The 22634-nt window shown below is 49.8% G+C and overlaps 1 pseudogene; it reads right to left on the bottom strand.

The window, feature by feature from the left end:
* Window positions 1-22634, bottom strand: part of LOC129150833 (uncharacterized) — a 39878-nt pseudogene that overhangs the window by 12420 nt on the left and 4824 nt on the right.

Raw genomic sequence — 22634 nt, forward strand, 5'->3', positions numbered from 1 at the left:
GACACTAAGTGCCGTGCAGCAGAATCAGCCTTTCCAAAGTTGTGCTCAGTCCCCACACCGGCAAGACCCCCACTCCAGGTCTGAGTGGGTTATCTGAGGCTCTGCTCGAATCTGAGTTTGAGATTTTATAGGGATGCCTACCGGTATATGTTTTTGAAGAATGAAAATATTTAGTTAGTTCTTAAACTTATTGGGGTGATACTGGTTAATAAAGTTATATAGGTTTCAAGTGTACAACTCTATGGTACATCATCTCTATATTGCACTGCATGCCCACCACACAACATCAAATCTTCCATCAAGGCTTCAGCGCTCCTAAAACTATAGCTTTAACGTGGGCATAACGTTCTACTTGCTTTCGATAAACTTCACCAGACAGCTTTGACTTTATAAAAGGGTGAAAAAATGCTCCCCACCCACACACACACAAAAAAAAGACATATCCCTGCCCTCATTCTGAGAACCTTAAGTGGCAAAAAGGCATTTTACTGATGTGACCATTAAGGACCTTGAGATGGAGAGCTTATCCTTAATTCTTCAAGTGGGCTCTCAAGGCAACCACAGTGTCCTTCTAATAAAGAAGCAGAGGAAGATTTGATGCAGGCAGAGAAGGCATGTACAGATGGAGACAGGGATTGGAGCGATGCGACCACAAGGCAAGAAACACCAGCAGCCACCGGGAAGCTACAAGAAGCAAGGAATGGATTCTCCCCAGGAGCCTACAGAGAAAGGGTAGCCCTACCCAGTAATATTGATTTTGGGCTCCTGGCCTCCGAACTGTTAAAATTGGGTTTTTTAAGCCATCAAGTTTGTGGTAATTTATTACAGCAGCCATGGGAAATTGATACAATTTTCAACTAGCGTTTCCATTGTTTTACACCAACCATGACCTCAAAAACAAACTTTGGTATTAAATACCCCTGAAGAGATCTTCTACGGACAGTAACTGAGCTCGCTGTGCCAAGGACCGCCCCCAAAATAGTTCTGCTGGGAGGGACATCTGTTTTTGTTGAATTGAAGTAATTCAGCTTGTTAGATATAGGAAAAGGCAATTAACATTCTGGTTTAAGCAATTTGTGCTCCTTTATACGCACATGAAACTAGCATTCCCACCCTAACTAGCCAAAACGAATAACTAAATGCTGTTTTCCAATCTACTGAACAGTTATAATGATACTGTTTATTACTTGTCTTTTTAGACCAAATCCTAATTACAGGTCTTCGAGGAGAGTTTTCAGATAAACACATTATCTAAAATGGGATCGATTTCAGAGGATATTTTCATAAAAACAAGCCATTCCTTTGCAGCCTTTAAGATATATGGGATTTCCAATGATCAACTGCAGTGTCAAATAAACACTTTATGCAACGTTATAATAATTGCTACTGTGCTGAGTTGAGACTGCTGTGTAATGCGTTTCATTCACATAAAATTCCCATTTTAAACACTCAGCCATCTCCGTTACTTCTGACCAATGCTGCCACCTCGTGGCCACACCGCCATGGCATCTGTCCACCTGGAATCGCCCACTGGCTCAGCAGTAATTAATCTGTCATCTCCCCGTGAGACCGCCCCGTGCAGGACCGCAGCGTGATGGAGAGTCTCCCACTCACCCAGACGAGGGGCTGATAAAATCCGAGCGCACAGCTTCCCAAGGCCCACACTTGTGGCGAACTGCTGCTGTCTACAGCGGCTGGCATCTGCCAACTCCAAAGTGGAATTTCACCGTAACAAAGGCATCCGTCCTCCACAGCAACAAAGGTCATCAAAATGAGCCCGTTTTGTTTGTGAAGGGTGAGCACAGGGTAGCTGCTGGGGGAAGCCCTTCAAGGAATAAGGTCGTGGGGAGGACACTGAGGTCACGTGGGACACGAACGCAGCACGCAGCGCCTTCTTCGGCAGATTCCAGCTGCACCATCCCCAAGCTCCCACCCCAACAGTCCCAACCTGCGACTGGGAAGAGTCAGGTTGGATGCTGGGAGTGAGGCCAACCCTGGATCAACCCTTACTCAGCACAGCCAGGGCAGGGAGTTGAAGCTTTGGGACAGTCGGGGTTCATGGGAGCTCAGTCTCGGGGTAATCATCCAAGACCAAAACTGTGGGTCTCATCTGAAAAACTAGCTTGCCAACTTCTGTTGCTTCAGTTCTTCTGCTGGGTGGTTTAAATATCTGGTTGAATTGTGCACAGACTGTGTATGCCTCATGGGGAACACAGAAGTCTACACCTGCCTCTGTAATAAGAAGCTGTGGCTGAAGCAGAATTTCCTATCGTGTGTTCCAGGGAAGACGCATCCTGCGCAATGCTCCCTGGGAAAGAAGGACCGCCGAATTAAATCAGCTGGAGACATGTTAGAGAAACACACAGTAGCATAGTCAAGATCCTGAGGAGGCTCGGTGGCAGTTACCACAGTTTGCCTGCCCCAAAACCCTTTCTCCCTCCTTCCATACTAATAGGGACCCAGGATTTGGAGGGGGTGCTATACAACCAGCTAAAGGCTACATTGCCCGCCTCCTTTGCAGCTAGCGATAGAAATGTGACGCGGTTCTGGCCAAGGGGATATAAATAGGAGTCACTCAGGAGACTGAGTTAGATGACTAGCATCATTTTTGCCCTTTGACCTTCCCTTTCTTTGCTGCAATGGAATAATGATGGCTCTTCAGTAGCCATCTTGAGAACATTAAGGCACAAGTCAACAGAAGGGAGTGCAAGACAAAAACCTGGATCCCCAATGAGACTGAGGAGCTTCATATCTGTCTGAACCGGCCAACCACAGATTTGATTACATGAGAAAAAAATAAATCCCCAATTTGGTTTTAAGTCTCTGTGCTCTTGAGTTTCTGTTACTTGCAGCCAAATGCAACTCCTGACTCATCCTTTCGAAACCATAGAGCACATACTTTTGGAATGTGAGTTGAGAAATGCTTTCTGTATGTGCATATCCACTGATCCTTAACCACCTTCACCAGACTCTTTCGTATGCCTGGGGCCTGCACTTTTGATACTATTTGAAAATGCAGTCTGTCTCTTATAGCTATAGGTTTTACCTGAATAAGGGCCCCAACAGCAGTCACACTCCCTTCTGTAATTCCACCAACGTTTAGTTTCTCATGAAGTATGGCAGTGCTGGTTCAAACCTCTCAGAAACTAAAGTTCAAGGGGAATAAAATCTATCCTCTTATTAAAATTAATTGTTAAATATATACTACAAAGGGAATTTAGCACTTAAGATTTATAGCACTTATAAACAATTATATGATACCAATAGCTGCTATTATTTGTTCCAAAGGGTATAAATATGGGATACTGCGGACAAAGACAAGTTGTTGGCATTGGAGATCTTCAAAGCAGGGGCACCTAGAGTTACACCAGTCTGCCCTCGGATACAATAGGTCCTTCCGAAGAAGATCTAAAGTCTTGAATTTGAGGTCTCCTCTGGAGAAATTTAGTCTTCAAAACAAATTATTGCTAGATCCTAACTATAATTAGCACGAAGTCCTTCTGAGAAAGAAACGCTAGTCTGTGTGTGTGTGTGAAATACGGTAAAAGCTTTGAATAACTCTGATCTGGGAAGGCTCACGTAGTAACCAAGATGTGCAGTATTAAATGCTCCTCCTTTCTCCTGACGGCACATTTGCCTCCGTGGGGATGTGGTGTGATAGGCCTGTGCTTGTGTGGCTAAGTGCTCCAGAGGGTGAAAGATTGGGGGGCTGTGCCATGGCAGTAGAATGCAGGTCAGGCTCTGGGGTACACAGCTGGTCACTGCATCTGAGGGAAAAGCTCTGGTCAATGGGATGAGGACAGAAGGGGGGCGTGCCCAGCAAACAGAGGTCACCCTCCTGCAGCCTACCCCCTCGGCTCCCCATTTGCTAATGAAGAGGACTCTGAGGGACTATGGGAGGGAGGACCTCTAAGAAAAGGTCCTTCTTGACTAACGTAAGGAAGGTTGCCCTCCAGCCAGGAACATAGCACGTGTCCTTGGAGTGCAAAAAAGCAAACTTAAATAGAATGTAGTTCTTACTCTTCCAAACTCCGGGTGATTCTGTGTGGCACTTGCTCTTGATTCAATCCAGGGCACTCGTGTTCTGCAGCCCGTCATCTTGGCAGAGGCCCCCTCAGCCACAGAGGCAAGAGAAGAGAGCGTGTAGGGAGTGATTCACGACTTCAGTCCCAGGGTCACACTGGTCCCATTGGCTACAAGCAGGAGCGCAGCCCCAACCTAACTGCAAGGGGCTGGGAAATGGAGTAGTCCGTGGGATATTCGGCCTAGATTCCTGGTATGTCTGGGAAGGACTTGGACACTGAGTACAAGGCACTTCAAAGAACTTGCAAATCCACTCTGGTGTGAGGGGAGAAGTGCACAAGGCAGATTGAAGCAAGCTGTGTATCTGGTGTAAAGATAGTTGACTTCCCCAGACGGAAAGGAAGTGGACCACTGCAGAGTAAAGAGCTGAAAAACGGAAACTACTGGGGAGAGCAGGAAAACATTCTGCTGAAGAGAACTAATCAGTCCAGAGAACCGTGCACGGTGTCAAGCAAAACTGCCCACTGCTCCACCCTCCCTCTGCCCAGCTGCCACCCACCACACCCAGCGCCAGCACCAGCCCCCACTCTACAGACTGAACATTATAAACTGGAGAAGATGCAGGAGGTGGGGCGCCCTAGAGAAGTGCTCCTCACGTTGCATGTGAGTAGAATGCTACCCTGCTCTCTGAGGTTGTGCCTCTCCCCCCAGAAAGAATTCAGCACAGCTCCCCCTTTCACGGGACCCAGAGATTCAAAGTTGCCGCGAGCACTCTGGCTGCGAACATAGTCTTCCCTATAAGTCACTGCATGTCCTGACCCCCAGGTAGGATCAGGGGTGCCTGATCGAGGCCGAGACCCCAGGCAGCCACCTGGCCCTCTAGATTCCCAACACCAAGTAACAACAGTGAACCAGCACGGGTGCTTATGCTGTCAACTTAGCGTTTATTACTTACAGGATTCATCCAAATTACAAACACATCAGCGCGCGCACACACAGACACACACACAAGCATTGGGGGTTAACAAACTGAAAGTCCAAGAGTCCCCAATGTCCTCTGGTCTGGGCTATTCACAGAGCAGTGACCACCGGTCACTTGGAGTCACAGAAGCCTCGGTGTCCAGGGGGCCCACGTCTTGCAAGGAAGACTGCCGAACCAGCTCGAGACAGCAAGCCCCAGAATAATCAACAGCCACCGCGTCAGGCACGCGAGCAGCCAGCACTGCTCATTCGCAGGAGGGCGAACAGCAAGCGCCACTGCTCTGGTTCCTGGGGAGGTGTCTCCCTTGGTCTGCACTTGTTAGATTTGCTGTGGTCTCCTGAGGTTCGCTCTCAAAGTCCTGAATCAGAGTCTCTGGCAGCGTCCCCGGAGGTGCTTGGCATCCTTATCGCTGCCACCTGTTGGTTGCCTCCTTGGCTGGCAGCCTAGAACTTGGCTGTCCGCCCAGACTTCTCTGTGTTCAGATGATCAGGTTTCAAACTCAAGATGGAGTTAGTTATGCTAACTCTGCTCTCCACAAAAGTCCCAATAGCTCTGGGGTGAAATTACATGCCTCCAATGGTATCAAAGCCAGCTCGTGTCCGCGTCCGCACCTGGCAGTCCCGGGTCACATGACAGCTCATGGGTGTGCCTGTGGTCAGTGAGGCAGGTGGGCTAGTTTGGCAGGGTCTCTTGGGAAAGCAATTCTTGCACATTTTGACAACATATGCTTTCTGGGCGCCCACAATTGTACCAGGGGGGCTAAGTACAGGAAGCACAGCTTTGACCTGACAGGCTGTAACCCCTGGCCTCCAGCCCCTCCCTGACACATCCACGATAAATGATATTCTGCTGCTGCTTGAGGGGTAGTGCAGGGGAGGCTTGGAACTGCTGCCACCTCTTGGGCACCTGGAGGGAGGCCCCTCTGAGGACAGTAAGCACAGCTGAGAAGGCACACAGGACAGACCAGACCAGGCCTCGATATCATTAGTGACATCACTGAGTCACTGAATTTGAATGTCAATTATCTGAGCCAATAAAACATATATAGTTGGGGGTGGGGAAATGGGGACAGAAGAGAGAAGCAACTAAATAGAAAAATAGGCAAAAGGCAGGAACCAACATTCAAAAAAGAAGAAGAAGCCCTAGTCGGTTTGGCTCAGTGCATAGAGCATCGGCCCACAGACTAAAGGGTGCCAGGTTCGATTCCGGCCAAGGAAAACCAATGTAATAGTCTCCATGGTCCACCATTCACGCAATGAAAAAAAAAAGATGGCTACATCACCAGCAATAATGCAGTTGTATGTACCTTCGGGGAATTGAATAAGTATAGGAAAATCTTACCAGTTTGAAATTAGACTTTGAAAGAAACTATGCTAGGGAGCAAAGACAGGGACAAAAGAGAATCACTGATCGGCTATCTCCTGCACGCCCCCTTCTGGGGATCAAACCCACAACCCAGGCATGGGTCCCGACTGGGAATGCCCTGACCAAACCAGCAAAATGCTTCAGAGGAAGCTTTCCAGAGGCCCAGAATCAAATCTAAGCAGCGTGGGACAGTTGGCCAGAAAGCCGGGGGCAGAAGCCAGCACAGTTGAGCAGATGTTATCTCCCCTTCTCTTTCCTTAGTAATAAAGAAAAATTTTATAAGTGAAAAAGAGAGAGAGAGAAATGGCTTTGGAGCAAAGATCACATCTAGAGCCCTCTCAAGAAAACATGAACTAAAGATGAAGCCAAGCCCAGCTGGTGTGGCTCAGTGGTTGAGTATCAACCCATGAACCAAGAGGTCACGGTTCAATTCCTGATCAGGGCACATGTCTGGGTTACGGGCTCAATCCCTGGTGAGAGGCATGCAGGAGTCAGGGGATCGATTATTCTCTCTCATCATTGATGTTTCTGTCTTTCTCCCTTTTCCCTTCCTCTCTCTGAAATCAATTTAAAATAATAATAATAAATATGAAGCCAAGAGTGTAAACGCAAAATCCTTTGTTACAGCCTCAAAGAACTGTTCAGTCTAAAAGTGTTTGGGACTTCTAAGTACTTTGCAGCAGTCTCAGTAGCAACCTAAGATAAAGAGTTGGAGGTGTGAGAGAAATGTTTTGACAGAACCACCACCAACTTGGGCTGAAAGGGACAGAGAGAGTTCAAAATGACAAGTAACCTTTGAACTTCAGACATCTACAGACAGAAGGACTGGGAAAGAAATTCTGTTGCAAACACAGGCTACCTTTCTCAGGAAAGGAAGGACAATTCAAGGGTAGAAATAAGAGCCAGTGGGCAGAACCAAGAGGCATGGAGACCCATTCCCAGGCATGATTAGGACTGAGTCCTATTTAAAGTAATTTTTAAGTGTACCCCAATGGATTTCAGAATTGCTATGGATCAGTGACTCCTATATGGCCCCCTTGTCCCTACTTTTTGGACAGAAAATCTAATTATCCTATTCCTGCCCCACCACTGAATGTTAGATGTGTGAAAGGCAAATAACTTTTCTCTTTTTTTAATATATTTTATTGATTTCTTACAGAGGGGAAGGGAGAGGAATAGAGAGTTAGAAACATCGATGAGAGAGAAACATCGATCAGCTGCCTCTTGCAGACTCCCTACTGGGGATGTGCCCGCAACCAAGGTACATGCCCTTGACCAGAATCGAACCTGGGACCCTTCAGTCCGCAGGCCAAAGCTCTATCCACTGAGCCAAACCAGTCAGGGCTAACTTCTCTCTTTAATTCACATATCTTCAAATTGTGAGGAACCAGACCTGAGTAGCCCCAACCACACTTAGGCCTGAATCAATGAGATTCTAAATTTTTTTAGGAGATGCTCAAGGAATGAGACCTTTAGGCACCTTGAGAAGAGATGAGCATATTTTGCATGTGGGAAGGACTTGAGTCTTTGGGGAAAGATGGCAGAGAGTAGAAGCCAGCTTCCAACATGGCCTCGTGCTCCTCATCTAGTTTTCATGCCTTGCATACTCCCATTCCACAATGAGCAGCGCCTACACATGTAACCAACAGAATGCTTCAGAAAAAAATTAAAAACATAATTTTATTCGTTATTTTTAAATATAGATTAATAAAGGGGATTAATTAATAATTTTATTTTATTAATGATAAAAATATAAACATTTTAGTTTGTGTGTGTGTGTGTGTGTGTGTGTGTAAACATATTTTAAAATCCACCTACATCTTTACCACAGTGCCAGAGATGGTTTTATTTCCCTGCACTTTTTTCTAGGTTGTTACTCAACGCATTTAATTTTACATGGTTACCATCAACCACACAGGCTATATTCTTTGCTCACTTAATATCACATCTTACACATTTTTCACATTGATCCACAGACTATCGTTATAATGAACGGGTATTTTTAAAACATTTTAAACGTCCCCTCACGTTTCTTGCCAAATCAATACATTTCTTACTTTATACTCACATGTGCAAAGAAAATGCAGGTTATTTATCCCCTATAACTACTTGGCTATTCTCATGAACACGTGCCTCCCCGAGAGTGGGGATGAGTAAACTTTCAACCAGTCCACTTAATTACCTGCCTAATTAAATGAGCTCTTTTGGATGACTTGGGGGGATAGAAGGTTTCCTGTTTTCTTCCCCTCCCTTGTGCCTCTCCAAGAGGGCCTCTGGGTTTGGAGGAGTGCTGGTGCCCGCCTGTAGTGGAGGCTTTCCCTTGAATTGGGTCTCGGGTGTGCACCAGCTGGTTTCACTGAGGGAGGTGGTCTGGTCCTGCCCTAGAATCCAGCTGGAAAATGAGACCTGTCCTTCAGTACAGGCATCCCCTTCCCCTTAAAGAGCATGGCCACCTGCTCTTGCTATACACCCCACCTCAGGCCTTTCTCAGTTATAATTGAGATACAAGCCTCACCCCAATCCCTGGTCTAGGCAGCTCACCCGGCCACCATCCTCCATAGGGTCCCTCCACTCCTGCCTTGCCAGCCTTCTGGAGCAAAGTCCCCAGGCAGGGCTCTGAGATGCATCTTGCACATGCCTCGTGGATACACATGCATGCCTGGGTCCCTCCCATACCACGTAGGAGCTGACATGTCTAGGCATGCTAACTGGTGCTTTCTCTAGGCCTATGCATGCCAAATTTCCACCTGCAATCTGACGAAGTGTCTCTCACCTTCCTGCTACAGTTTCAAGTGAAAAGCAGGGCCAACTCCTGACCACTTGGGGATTTTTAGCCAACCTACCTAAAACCCCTCCCCCACTCTGCTCCTGCTTCTCACCTCTGTTCCTAGGGGAAGGGTGTGGAGCCAACAGAAAAGCATCTAGGACAGAACCCAAAGGAAAAACCAAGATGGCAGGACCCCTAACACTGGATAGAAGCAGCCAAAGTGAGAGGAAGGAAACCAGCAGCATCTAGCGTAACTGTGAGTCAAGGGAAGAGAAAGGCTCGTGGAGGGAGAGAGAGATGGTCTGGTTGTGCGGAGAACACAGGAGTTGCTGTGTTGACACTGGCTTTAGTGACACAAATGTCAGTGGTGGCAGTTTCCGTGGCGTGGAGTGGAGGTGAGGGAGTGAGCCGGAGGTAAGGAGAGGGAGACAGTGAATGCAAACCCTGCTTGCGAGAGACTTGGCTGTGAAAGCGATGAGAAAGAAGATACAGAATGAAGAAGAGGCTTTCTTGAGATGAAAAAGATGTTAAAGCCTGACACAGACCAGCCAGCTGTAAGGGAGAGAAGGGTTGGCAATTGAGGCAAGTTCTTTCTTAATAGTTTCTATCTTCCTCTGTGAGGCAGGAATAGGTGTATTCCTCCACTCGGAGCATGACAGAAGGTGGCAGGATCAACGTGTAACCAGAGAAATTAGGGGATCCAATTTCCCCAACACTGGTGGGTGTGGGGTGGCTCTTGCAATATCTTCAGAAAAAGAATTTTTTTAAGATTTGCACAGGCGAATGAATGGTTTTTACTGGTGTGGAGTTACATTCCTTGGGTTGTAAAGTCCCATGCCCCTTAACCCAGTCCTGTAAAGGGGGCAGCTGTGGACTCGGCAAAGCCGGTGACCAGAGCTTCTGTTCTATGTTGCAGCTGGGTCCCATTCAGCATCAAGTTCATTAAAGTCCATCGGTCCATTGCATGGGCCGCACATGGCTGCGAACCGCATGGGCAAAGGAAGGGGAGCGTGCCACCCGCAACAGGAGTGCAGGCAAGCAGGGGAGGCAAGAGCGAAGGGCCAAGAGGGAGAAGTTCCTTTGTTCAGAAGTTTAAATGTTCAGGTTTTACGCCCTTGCAATGGCCAGGCCTATTCTAGCCAATGACCTGTTCCCAGGTATGATTGACAGACAGGTAAAGCGCCTTCCCACGTCACACATACATTACTGGGCATGCATCTAAAATGTCTTTGTCCAGTCCCTTCCCCCATCCATCAGCAGGGAACAAGAACGTTAAATCAGCAAAGCTGTGTAAATGGCATGCCTATATTATCTAGTCTCCCCTTTGCTCCTTTCTTGTTAAATAACCACCAGATTATTACAACAGTATCAGAAGGACTGGGGGAGGGAAGTTTTGAAAGATCTTCCATGCTCAATGGGAGGGAAAGCTGCGGGCTGAGTAGGGACATACACATGAATTGCCAAGGAGTGCGGATGCCCAGGTGACTTCAGCAAACGTGAATCTACTGGGGCAGTGACCTCAGAGGAAGTGTGTGTGTGTGTGTGTGTGTGTGTGTGTGTGTGTGAGCCCAGACACCCAGATTTTAGCCACGGACTTCACAAACCATTCATCATGTGAGATCACTTCACCCAAGTCACAAGCTTTACCCCACTGATGCTGGTGGCTCAGGTAGGCATGAGAGCGTATTTGGATGAGAAGCTCCTGGGAGGCAAAGCTGGTGCCTACAATGGAAACATAGCTGAAAGGGTCCTTAGAAAACATCTAGTCAAGCTACCCTATTGTTCACAGTGAAAAACCCAGCTTGGAGGAGCCAGGAGTCCAGTGTGGATCTTCTCCGGCGAAGCCCCGCCCCCTTTCCCCAGCGCAAGGCTGCCTCTCTCTCCCCGCAAGCGATACCAAGCAATTTACTAAAACGCAATGTTCTGATGCAGGATGGGGGACGCAGGGGACACTAACATACTGTGTCTTCCCATTTCCACGAGGCTTTCTAGATTTGTGCAAAGCTATTTCTTCTTCCCTTAATGTGACAGAGAGGGTTAACCAAGGCTCTCTGCGATTCTGCAGGAAGCCAGCAGAGGGCACACGACACCATTTTATGCGTCTTCGAGTCCCGATTGTTATTTGGAATGAAATTCACGCATGATAAAATCAAGCTTCAAGCATCTTCTTTAGATCCTAAGTACAAACACTTGTTTTCCAAATGGTTTACACTTCTTACCTCTCCTATTAATTCAGTAGTGGAGAGGTAGTGGAAAAGGAAAGAGCAGGAATGAGAGCCCTGGCCCGAGGTGCTCAGTGCTTAGAGCATCAGCCGCACACCAAAGGGTCGTGGGTTCGATTCCCAGTCAAGGGCAGGTACCTGAGCTGTGGGTTCCCTGTCCCAGTCGGGGTGCATGCAGGAAGCAACCAGTCAATGTGTCTCTCTCACATCGATATTTCTCTCTCTGAAGAGCAATGGAAAGAATGTCCTCGTGTAAGGATTAACAAAAGAGAGAGAGAGAGAGGAGAGAGAAGGCATGAGAGAGCTGGGTTTGGGCAATAAGAGAAGTACGGGAATGCTGCTACTGTCTCCTAAATGCAGATAGGAAGTAGAATTTTCTGATGTCACAACGGAAGGGGAAAAGCCCCAGCTTTAGACATTTCGATAGCCATTTCAATGCCTCGTCTTTATCATGGAGCAGCTGTTCTGAAAATTCAAGGAGATAAGTGACAAAAAGTACCAAGTGTGAGTGCTGGGAGTATAAACACGTAGCGGCATGGCCCCTGTCTCCCGGGAACTGACAGTGCCCAGGGGAGAGGAGAAGCTGAGTCGGGGATGCCCCGAACTCACTCAAGGCCACTTGCATCTGCATAGCTCCAGTGGAGGGTCCCTGCCAGGGATTGGAGGTGAGGTTGGCCAGACTGCGGGGTGTTGGAGTCCCTTCGTGGGCTCTCAGGAAAATGTCCATCCATCCAGTTACCCCAGAACAGTCCCAGTTTATGCCTATTGCTCTGGCATAGTCGGTGTGCCCCTTTTCACGCTCAAAGGGGTTCCGGTTTGCACGTTAAGCAGCACAGCCGGACGGTGCCGCCCACGTGAAGAGAATGCCATCAGCAGGTGTCCACACCCACGCCGGAGTGGGTGGAGCCTGGAGTGCAGAGGACCTGTGCCCGCCACCCCATCCCACCCCACCAACCCCCCTGCGCCAGAGCCAGGGGGTGAGTTCTCCCCTTTCTCGCTGCCCGGGGGACATCCAGGGCCCGGCCAGGGTACCCCTAAGAGGCACAGTCTGTGCACTGGGGAGTCAGTGGTGCTTAGCAGCAACACGGTCCCGGAGAAGCCAGGCCTTACTCCCAGGGAGCCCTACAGGGAAAAGTAAAACTAGGCGGCGGGGAGAGGGCACGCACCAGAAGACTTTAATAAAAGGGCCGTCGAGGAGCCAGCAAATGGGAGCTTGTCTTTCATGGGTGGGCGGGCCCCTGCCCCGAGAGGTGGAGGCTGTACATCAGAGCATTATGAAGAGGAGGTCAGTGCCAAGCGGGGCTGGGCAGGCTTCTGCCCTCCTGCCTGGGGTTCCTTCCCGTGGCTTCACACTAGGGGAAAGGCTAGAGAAAGTCATTGATGTGTGGGTACTGGTGTACCCCATTCCCAAAGAACTGCTTCCCATGAACACTCCGGCTCACCGCACGTGCCCAGATGAAGGTATGAGGGCCAAAAGATCAAGACTTAAAATGATAAAAGACACAATACCCGCCCCCCCCCCAAAAAAAAAACATACATAAATGTACACTATCTAAACAAGTACTGTTATCCAGGGAATCCCATGGGCTGGTGGGTAGTAACACATTTCTCTGAAATCAGGAGATTAGTCCTCATTTATTTTTCACTATGCCATTTCTGAAATCATCAAAAAATTTCATTTTTAACTTATTTTAAGCTCTGAACATTCCAAGATAAAGTTTCTATCAACTGCCCATCCTCGCGAGGTACTGCTTTGGGTGGTTTTCACAGGTGAGCTAACCTGCTTTCTCGGGGGAGTTTCCCTGTCAGGCACAACATCGGACTCCAGCACAAAGGGTACTGTGCCCTCTGCAACGGAGCCCCCAGGAAGGGACAGGAAGCCAGTTCTGAGGGCGCAGAGGGGGTGGGGTGGGGGGGGGCTGCAGAAGCTGCCCCTGCCGCCTCAGGCAGGCAGATGCGTCTACCAAGAGGCCCTCCGTCTACCAAGAGGCCCAAAGGTTCCGGCAAACCCAGGCTGGTTCCTGTCGGGAATGGTTTGCCGCCACCGTTGGGCCGACAGCGCAGCTTGGGGAGGCTTCCCAGGTGGCAGCCTTACGTGTACAGAAACGGTCCACTCTTTGGCCGGACTCCGGCCACAGCTGGAGGAAGGGCCAGCATGGTCCCGTCAAGAACATCAAAGAGTCAAGCCCGGGATCCGTGCCCTCGGCACACCACACCGGCTGGGTTTCAGCTGCCTGCTCCGGGGCCGGCAAAGGTTTGTGAGGCTCAGACTATTAAATGGAAATAACCCACTCAAACACAGGACAATGGCTTGCTGCAGGGGGAGAGGGGTGAAGGGCAACTGCTACCTCTGTGCCTTCCGTGGGCACGTGGGGAGCTGTCAGACCCGGAGGAAGGATCACAAACTCAAAAGGTTAGGCACAAACCAGACCGTGCAGCTCCTTGAAGCTCAGAGCTGGGATGTGGGTTTCCCGCAGGCGCAGGGCATCATCTGGCCACGGCCACAAGGCTGACCGATTAGAAATCGATGCAGGGACTGTGACAAACGCGTGGGCTGCGTCCAGGAGAGGGACCGCCCGGAGGTGACAGGCTGGCTGGGGAGGCGGGCGTGACTCTGGCCAAGTATCAGAAGTGAGGCGCCTGCCCGTCTGCCTTTTGAGGTGTACAAGCCGCACCTTTGCTAATTACGGTCCCTGGGGAGACGGGGGCCGGGGGTGGGCAGCTTATAAGATCCCAAGTCAGCTGTGTGTCTCTCCCAGGACCTAAATATATAGGCGGAATAACTTCCCCATGAGAGGCGGTAGCACGTGGAAGAGGCTGCAATTTGGGAAGAAGAGGGAAAGCCTTCCAAAACATGGGAAGAGCGTGTGTAAAGGGGTCGGGCACCAAGCCAGCTGCAGGCCCTCGGCAATCGAGTCCCAGGTCTGACTTTCTCCTGGGGAGAAAGTGGGCTTCCGCTGAAGCATGTGCCTGGGTGGGACGGGTTAGACGTGCCTGTCCAAGCAGCGGTCTGGCCCTCCACTGGGAGACGAGGCTGAACGTGAGACAGAATGATCGGCGCGAGGGAGGCCGAGCAGTGATCTCCTCTTTGGGAGGCCGAGCAGTGATGCAGAGTAGAATCAAGGAGGCACCTCGTCGCACCCAAAGCCACGTTCGCTTCCCGTGGGCCCGACACACAGCTGGTCCGCTCTGCTTGCACACCCACCTAGGGCCCTGCAAAGCAGCACCTTGCGCCTAGCTCATTTGCTGCTGTTCACAGCGACCCCGTGGGGAGGACAGTTGCAGACACCCAGGGAAGGCCCAGGAAGCCCCGCCGTCGGGGGGACAGGCCAGACCCTGGCAGGCTCAACAACTCGGAGCACAGGGCACATTCAGACCATCCTCAACAAGGCAAAAGACAGATAGGATCTCAATAGGTGAGATTGAAATTGTCCCTTTAAACTAGCGGTCCCACTAGTTTCAGACATCAGGGCACGGGTGGGACAGACGCAGGGCCTCCATTGAACGCCCCTCTGGTCCAGCTTCCTCACTGACAACCTCCTCGACTTTATTCCTTCAAGCCCTGAAGATCAAAAACGGCGGTGAGAAGCCTCGATAAAAGGTGCTTTTCGTGTCTGCAGCGCGCTCCCTAGCCTCTGGACCCTGGACCCCACAGAAAGATCTTGAACCTCAGACCCCACCTCCTGCCACGCCCACGAACAGGAACCTCGAGCCTCTAGCACTTCTGCAGACTCCCAGGGGTGCCCTTCGTCCTGGGGGCGTTCCCTCTCTGCATCCTGTATTCCCCGCCCCTCCCATTGAGACCCACACTCCAGTCCTGAAATTCAACATGTCCTCCAAGTTTCCCCCCAAAGAACCAACTTGTACAAAAGCATTGGTGAGCAAAGCGGACTTTACAAAGGATTCTGCTGGGAACACGGAAGACCCGTGTCTGCCCCGATCCCGGCATAAACCACACCGGGCTCTTGGGAGAGGAGGACCTGGCCCTGGCTCTCAGACCCCCTTGCACAGCCTCCAGCCTGTTCACAGCGGCAGCACCCTTTGTCTACAGGGAAGCAGCCAGCTACAGGGAAGCAGGGTGGCAAAGAGATTTAGGAGGGTTCCCAGTCCCGGGCCCCAGAGCAGTACTGCCTGAGTGACTACACAATCCCAGGAATAAAATCAGACTCCCAGGAGGAGATCCGGGAGGGCTGGGCCTGGAACTGAACAAATAGTCAGCTCATGCTTAGCAGAGTGGTTTCCCAGAGTGCCTGGTGCAAACGAAGACTTAAGGGTGAGAGGGCGTGGCACGTGAGGAAGCTGTAATCCCTTATTCGGGAGATAGAAAGCTTATTATGTAACAGGAGTCCATTCAAAACCTGCTCATTGGGAGCTCCAGGTTACCACCCACCTCCACAGGCGGGCTCCACTCCCTACCTGCCTCCGTGTGATGCCCCCTCCACCCAGGGTGGGCTCCCTGGCATATTCCTACCGGGAGGCTCCCTTCCTCTGCCCTGCCTAATTGGGTCCTAAAGGATGGAGCCTTGACTTTGGAATGAACCGATGACAAAGTCAAGAATTAGTCTGTTTTGATATGTGCAAAGCCAGGAGCTGCAGGCAGCCAACGGGGCTGGTAACCAGAAAGTTTCAGTCTGCAGAAAGAAAAGGACAGATGCTCTGAGAGCTTCACAGGTGAGGCAGGGAGAATGGCCGGGCTTTCCAGGGGTTGGTTCAGTCCCTTTCTGCCATCTGCTGCCATCTGGCACTTGGGATCTATGAGACAGACCCTCTGGCAAGGAAAGCCCTCATCTTTGCCTCTCCCATTTTCTTTATTTGGGGACTTTCTCCTCATCCTTTAGAAAAGCCCCCCTGGCCTTTCTCGATTGGGCTGTGTGCTCCCCTCTGAGTTTCCACAAAGCAGCCTGAATCCTCCTCCAGACTGGGCACCCCTCGAAGGGGCCGTATTGAAATCCATCTTTGTATCCCTACTGTGTATCTCCCAGCTTGGCAATACCAAGAGCTCAAACAGAGCTTTAAAACAGAGTGCTGAAAAGAATGAGGGACCCAGGCATGTTCCAACATGAGGACAAAATGTGTCTATGACAGCATTTGACAAGGGGAAGCCCACTGGTGTCTTCCACAGAAGACAATTTTGGCCACGCTCTGGTAGGGGAGCGAGAGAGCAGTGGGTTAAGAGTGGTCAGGAGGGACGTAAGGAACGAGAAAACCAACTGAGCAGCATTTTCGAGAAATGTGTGAGGGTAAGAGAGCAGCGTATCTGGGGGAGAAGGGAGGATGAGTGCCAGAGACGGGCCAGGGGGGGCCTGGGCCAGCAGCATCCAGTGAGCCCAGCCAGGGAAGTTTGGACATCCAGGTCATAGAAGCCCCCAGGTCTGACTGCGTGAAATGTGCAATTATAGATTTCTGGACCTTGAGTCCAGGGGTCACAGCCTTGGTTTGGGGGCAGAAGGGAAGGGTAGGCCGAGATTGAACTTCAGACAAATATTACTGCGGTCAGGGTGGCCAGAACAATGCTCCATAGCATCATATTCTTTTTAAGAAATAATTTTCACATGACCCTGAGCCTTTGATAAAGTATTTCAGTGTGTCCCGAAAAGGCATTAGGGCCTCTGATGAGACCATGGTAAGTGCGCGGGCTCTGTTGGGAAATTCTCAGAAAGCACGCCCGTTCCGGGCAGAGCAGCGAGGAGGCTAAACAGCAGAGCCGAGCTGATGGAGGAGGTGAGGGTCTGGCCCAGTGTACGGGGCACGGCCCCAGAGGCGGTTCTGAGTGAGTGGCAGTTGCTCAGAAGCCGTTGATGGGCAGGGCAGCAGTTGGAACCCCAAGGCAGTTGGAAGAAATGTGTTCCACAGCTGCTGGGGCTGTCAGGGGGCGCTGCGGGCCACAGGGGGGGGCGAGGCCTCGGGGAACTGTTGAGCTGCCCCTCCTCGTGCTATAACATTTCCCAGGCACGCGGGCGGGGTGGCAAAGTCCTGAGAACACGAAGGACATGGGAGGGATTGGCCTGGAGGGGAAAGGGTGGGTACAGGCCTTGGAGGACATGTTTGCTCTCTTCTCCCACGTTTCCTGTCCCGGTCCGGCCGGCCCACAGCACTTAGATCACTGCTGTAGTAAATGGGCAGACAAGCCATGTCTAGGGGGAGCTCTTGGCCTGGGCAACAGTGTCTGTCAGGTGTGGTGGACTTGACAATGCTGTTGGCCTCCATTCCCTAGGAACCTGGCTGAAATGAGAAAAGAGCAAAGGGAAGGGACCCAAACCCACTACACCCTAATTCTCACCGCCCGCCCCGGGGCTCTCAGCAGTTCTCAATTAAGGGGTGGCTACTGCCTTTCTTGGTTGTTTTCCTGACTCCAATCGACTCTCCCCACAGTCACAGGATTAAAAAAATAAATAAAGTGCAGCCCTGCCATGCCCTCTTACTGCTCTGCAATGTCCCCTTGGACCTACAGGGCCCACGGGTGGTTCTGACCTGGTCCTGCCTCTCTGAGCCCTGTCCCCAGTCGGGTGTGCTGGCCTGGGACCACTGCCCACTGACAGCCACCTCATTGCCCCGCCTGAGACCTCAGAGTTGGCGCCCTTGTTCTGGAAACTTCCTCGTCTCTCTCTGGGCTTGGTCCTTCTCACCCTTCATCTGGGTCCAAGAAAAAACCACGGCCTCCTTGGTGGTTTCCTGCCTGACAGTGCCTCCCTGGGAAGCTCTCTCTGTGTCCTTGTGAACTCGCTCCCTGTCCTCCTCGGGAGCTGCGATGGTACCTGCTCAGTGTCTGCTTCCCCAAGGGGGCGGGCAGAGCCTCGTTTCTCACCCAACCCAGCACCCAGTGCCCAGTGTGCCAGGGGGGCATCTGAGCAGGAAGCACGTGCACTTGTTTCTCTTTCTTACAAGTCTGCCCCGAATGTTGCCAGGAGGAAGACTGGGCTCGTGTGGTAGTCTCTTGCTTAGAAGTTTGGAAGCCTTGATTTTGATAGGCTGCGTCTCAGTCAGGCCTTCAAGGGGTCCCGGGGTTTTGGCCACCCTGGCCAGGGTAGTGGCATCTTCACCGTCCCCTGAGGTGCCATGCTCTCTGCATCATGCTCTCTGGCCATGCCTCTTCCACGCCGGCTCTGTCCCTTGACGCGCTGGTCGCTTCCAAGCATTGCCCTCTGATTTCTCTTCCTCTGAATTGTTTTCAGGATTTATTTTGAGACCATTAACTTTTGTCACTTCATCGTAATATCTTTTACTGATAATTTTTTCTGAGTGTCTGCATGTCTGTTTTTCCCCCAATTTAAGTTCCCAAAGGGCAAAGACTACGGATTTTGTAATATTCACAGTGCCCTGTAAGCACATCAATAAAACCCCACTAAAATCTTCTTAACTTGCATAGATTTATGAAACCAAAAAACATAAAATATGTGATTCCTACCAGAAGTGTGAGAGCATATGATTGCATGAGGGCAGTGATTTTTAAAACTGTGTCTGGCATTAATAAATAGTAGTTGAATGAATTAATATTTTAAAATGTGATAAGGAAAATATTCCATGAAACTTTTTTTTATTCCATGACTTTCAGATTAAAAAAAAAAAAATCAACATGGAAGGAATATTCCTAATTACCCTCGTCAGTAGTTTTAAGTTATTTTGAGTGATACTATATCAGCTGATTTCTATCATACTGAATTCAACCAAATAATTTGCTAACAGTATTGATTTGCCATTTCATCCAAGAAGTCAATAAAGTATTTGGATTATGGAAATTTGCTTTCAAGTCAGACATCTCAGGCAACCAGTCCTTGGCAGAGTAGCGTACAATTCACAGTCTGGGGGAGAGGGCAGCAGGATGTGTGAGGAGGACCCTGGTTTGTGACCAGGAGACAGGTTCCAGGCTGTTTTGTGATTAACCAGCCATATGACTTGGGACCAGGAATGTAATGTCTCTGGCACTCACTTGTGTCATACACATGAGGGATTCGATCAGGTTTCCTCTAGTTTTAACATTGCGGGGGTTATTTCCTGATCACGGAGGCTGTCTCTGAATGTCACCCTGATGTAGCAGAAAAAGATCTGGACTGGGATCTAGTAGCCTTGAGACCCTGGGGTGCCAGTAAGACACACCGGGACCTGATGTTTAACCTAGGAGCTTAGAGGTGCATAAAGCCCAGATAAGAGATGAAGCTTGCCCTTGCTAATCTCAACATTGAGTTTCTAGGCCTATGATGACTGGGAACTTAAGCTTTGAGGTCCAGCAAGGGGGGTAGTCATCTTTATTTAAGTAAAGATTTGGCCTCCAGAGCTTTCAGGGAGGTGATCTGTATGCAGAATGGCATGTAGCATGAAATATGAGAAAGATAGTATTTTACACTTAATTCTTTACCCCATGACAGGCTACACCCCAATTTCATATTAATTGTATGGTTTTGGTGTAGTTACTTGCCCAAGACACTCGTCCCACATGACCTTTCTGGAGCTCATTTCCTCTAGAATAAGGGGGTTGGAATAGAAGATTCTCCAGCTCCCTGCCTAGCTGTGATTTAACTCTGCATCCCTGAAATAATAGGTAGCAGATAAACGTTGACTGCCATCTTTGATGTGCTAAGTGGATACTCTTTGCTGGTGGAAAGGTCTGAGAGAGCATGAGAGGCCACAACTGCTACCATCCCCACTGATGCACGAACGCTGCTGTGCAGATGAGTTCTGTCACCTCTCAGCCCAGGGCTTTATCAATGCCAACAAGTTCAAAGAGAAACCCTTGTGCATCCAGGGTACTTGCTTACTTGTTATTGGTAGAACAAACTGGCAGATAAGATGCCCAAGGACTTTGCAGGTTTGCTTGAATCCCCATGAATCCCCTTTCCAACCACAACTGAAACTTTCCCTCATTTAATTATCTGTCGTTTCCACTGAGTGAATGACTCCCAATTCTATCCCAGTTCCTTCCTTCCTCTGGTGAGATGAAAGATTGTCACAACACTGCAGCCTTTTCCTCTTCATTTTGTTTGTACCACCATGCTTGAGGCATGATTTTGTTAACCATGCTCACCTAATTTAGAATACAACATTTCTATAAAAGAGTGATATGCAAATTGACTGTCACTCCAACACAAGATGGCTGCCCCTATGTGGTCAAAGATCCTGCCCCCATGTGGACACAAGATGGCCACCACAAGATGGCCAGCAGGGGAGGGCATTTGGGAGGGACCAGGCCTGCAAGGGAGGGCAGTTGTGGGCAATCAGGCCAGCAGGGGAGGGCAGTTGGGAGGGACCAGGCCTGCAAGGGAGAGCAGTTGGGAGCGATCAAACCTATAGGGGAGGGCAGCTAGGGTGGACCCTATAGGGGAGGGCAGCTAGGGTGGACACAAGATGGCCACCACAAGATGGCCAGCAGGGGAGGGCATTTGGGAGGGACCAGGCCTGCAAGGGAGGGCAGTTGTGGGCGATCAGGCCAGCAGGGGAGGGCAGCTAGGGCGGACCCAGGCCTGCAGGGGAGAACAGTTGAGGGGACCAGGCCTGCAGGGGAGAGCAGTTAGGGTCAAACAGGCTGGCAGGGGAGCAGTTAGGCATCAATCAGGCTGGCAGGAGAGTGGTTAGGGGGTGATCAGGCTGGCAGGCAGAAGTGGTTAGGGTCAATCAGGAAGGCAGGCAGGCGAGCAGTTGGGAGCCAGCAGTCCTGGATTGTGAGAGGGATGTCCGACTGCCTGTTTAGGCCCGACCAGTGGGATCGGGCAGTCAGACATCCCTCGAGGGGTCCCAGATTGGAGAGGGTGCAGGCTGGGCTGAGGGACACACCCCTCCCCCCCACACCCAGTGCACAAATTTCATGCACTGGGCCTCTAGTTTATTTATAAATATTAATACCATTCATCATAACCATGACATATATTCTCACACAGGCTATGATCATATAATTATACAGTTTTCCTTTACAAATTTCTAACATTTAAAACAATAAGTAATTAACTCTACCACTTCGTAAGCATTTACTTCTCATCAAGACTAGTTTATAGTCAAGACTCTTGGTTGCAAGTGACAGAAAGCCAACTCAAACTTACTTAAACAAAAAAAAGTGAGGCAGGGGGATTTATTGGGTCAGATAATCAGAAGTGTTGGGATGTAGTGGTTGAAGCTTGACTATACCCAGGGGCTCACATTAGCAGGTCATTTGCTGATTTCTTAGCTTTGCTTTCGCTCTATGTTGGCCTCATTTTCAAGCAGGTTCTCCCTACATGGTGGCAAATGTGTCTTTCATCATCCTTATATTTATATTTTAAGCTCAAAAGAGATGCTTCTTCTTGGATAGTTCCAGCAAAAGTTTTGGGAAAAGGTCCAAATTTGGGTCACATGCTTAATCCTGAATAAGCCACTGTGGTCTTGTTGATGCGGTACCTCCCGGGCTGGGCCAGGGGTATATGTCCACTCCAGAGCTGGGGGCAGGCATCAGCCCCTCCACAAGTACAAGGACTATGAATGGGAAAGGGGTGTGCCCCCAGATGGGTATTGGGCAAAGTGGTTACATCCATAGTGAATGAAACGGATGCCTGTCCCCAGGGTCCTCAGGAATGAGCGCTGCCCTCGGAGCAGCCACATTGTTGTAGGTTCTGGTTGCTTTGATGTTTGCTGAGGGAGGCAGAGGTGCTCACGGTTCAGGCATGGATGCCTAACACCATGTGGCCCCTCATGAATCTCCTAACCAGTTCTCTCAGGTACCCATTTTGTTCTAGTTCCTAACGTGTTTTTGCTGATATGCACCATATTATTTAACAGAATCCTTTGCAACTGGAATTGGTGCATTTTCTTGTAAATGTTTAAGAACCAGTTTTGGTGCCCCAAAACTGCCCAGGGAAGTGGGAAAAGCTCGGGTCTCAAGTCAGAGACCCAGGGTTCATGTTTAGGTCTCCGTTTTCATAGCTTGGAAACTGAGGCTTAGCCATTTCATCTCACTTTCCCGATTAGTAAAACTGGGATCTTCCCATCCGTTTCTTCTACCTTAGGGGGACTTGAGGGGATCAAATGAGATTACACATTGGGAGAGTGCTTTCATAAAGTGCAGATAGTTACATGAATAAAGGTTGTGTTTTTAAAAATTTGAGCAAATGTATAAATGATATGCTCTTAAATATTTGCTTGAGTGAGGGATTGTTTTAAAGATTTTGTCCACTTTATAAAGCTCATGTTCATGTGCAGTCAAGAGATCTATCTCTGCTGCCCACATAAGCTACCACAGCATTATTCTGTGCCAGGCAGAGTGGCCCAGATGTGAAAGGGAGCCCCCAGGGGGCCACAGGATGAGTAAAGTCTT

The sequence above is a fragment of the Eptesicus fuscus genome, chromosome 12, assembly GCF_027574615.1.
Source record: "Eptesicus fuscus isolate TK198812 chromosome 12, DD_ASM_mEF_20220401, whole genome shotgun sequence".
Taxonomy (NCBI): Eukaryota; Metazoa; Chordata; class Mammalia; order Chiroptera; family Vespertilionidae; genus Eptesicus; species Eptesicus fuscus.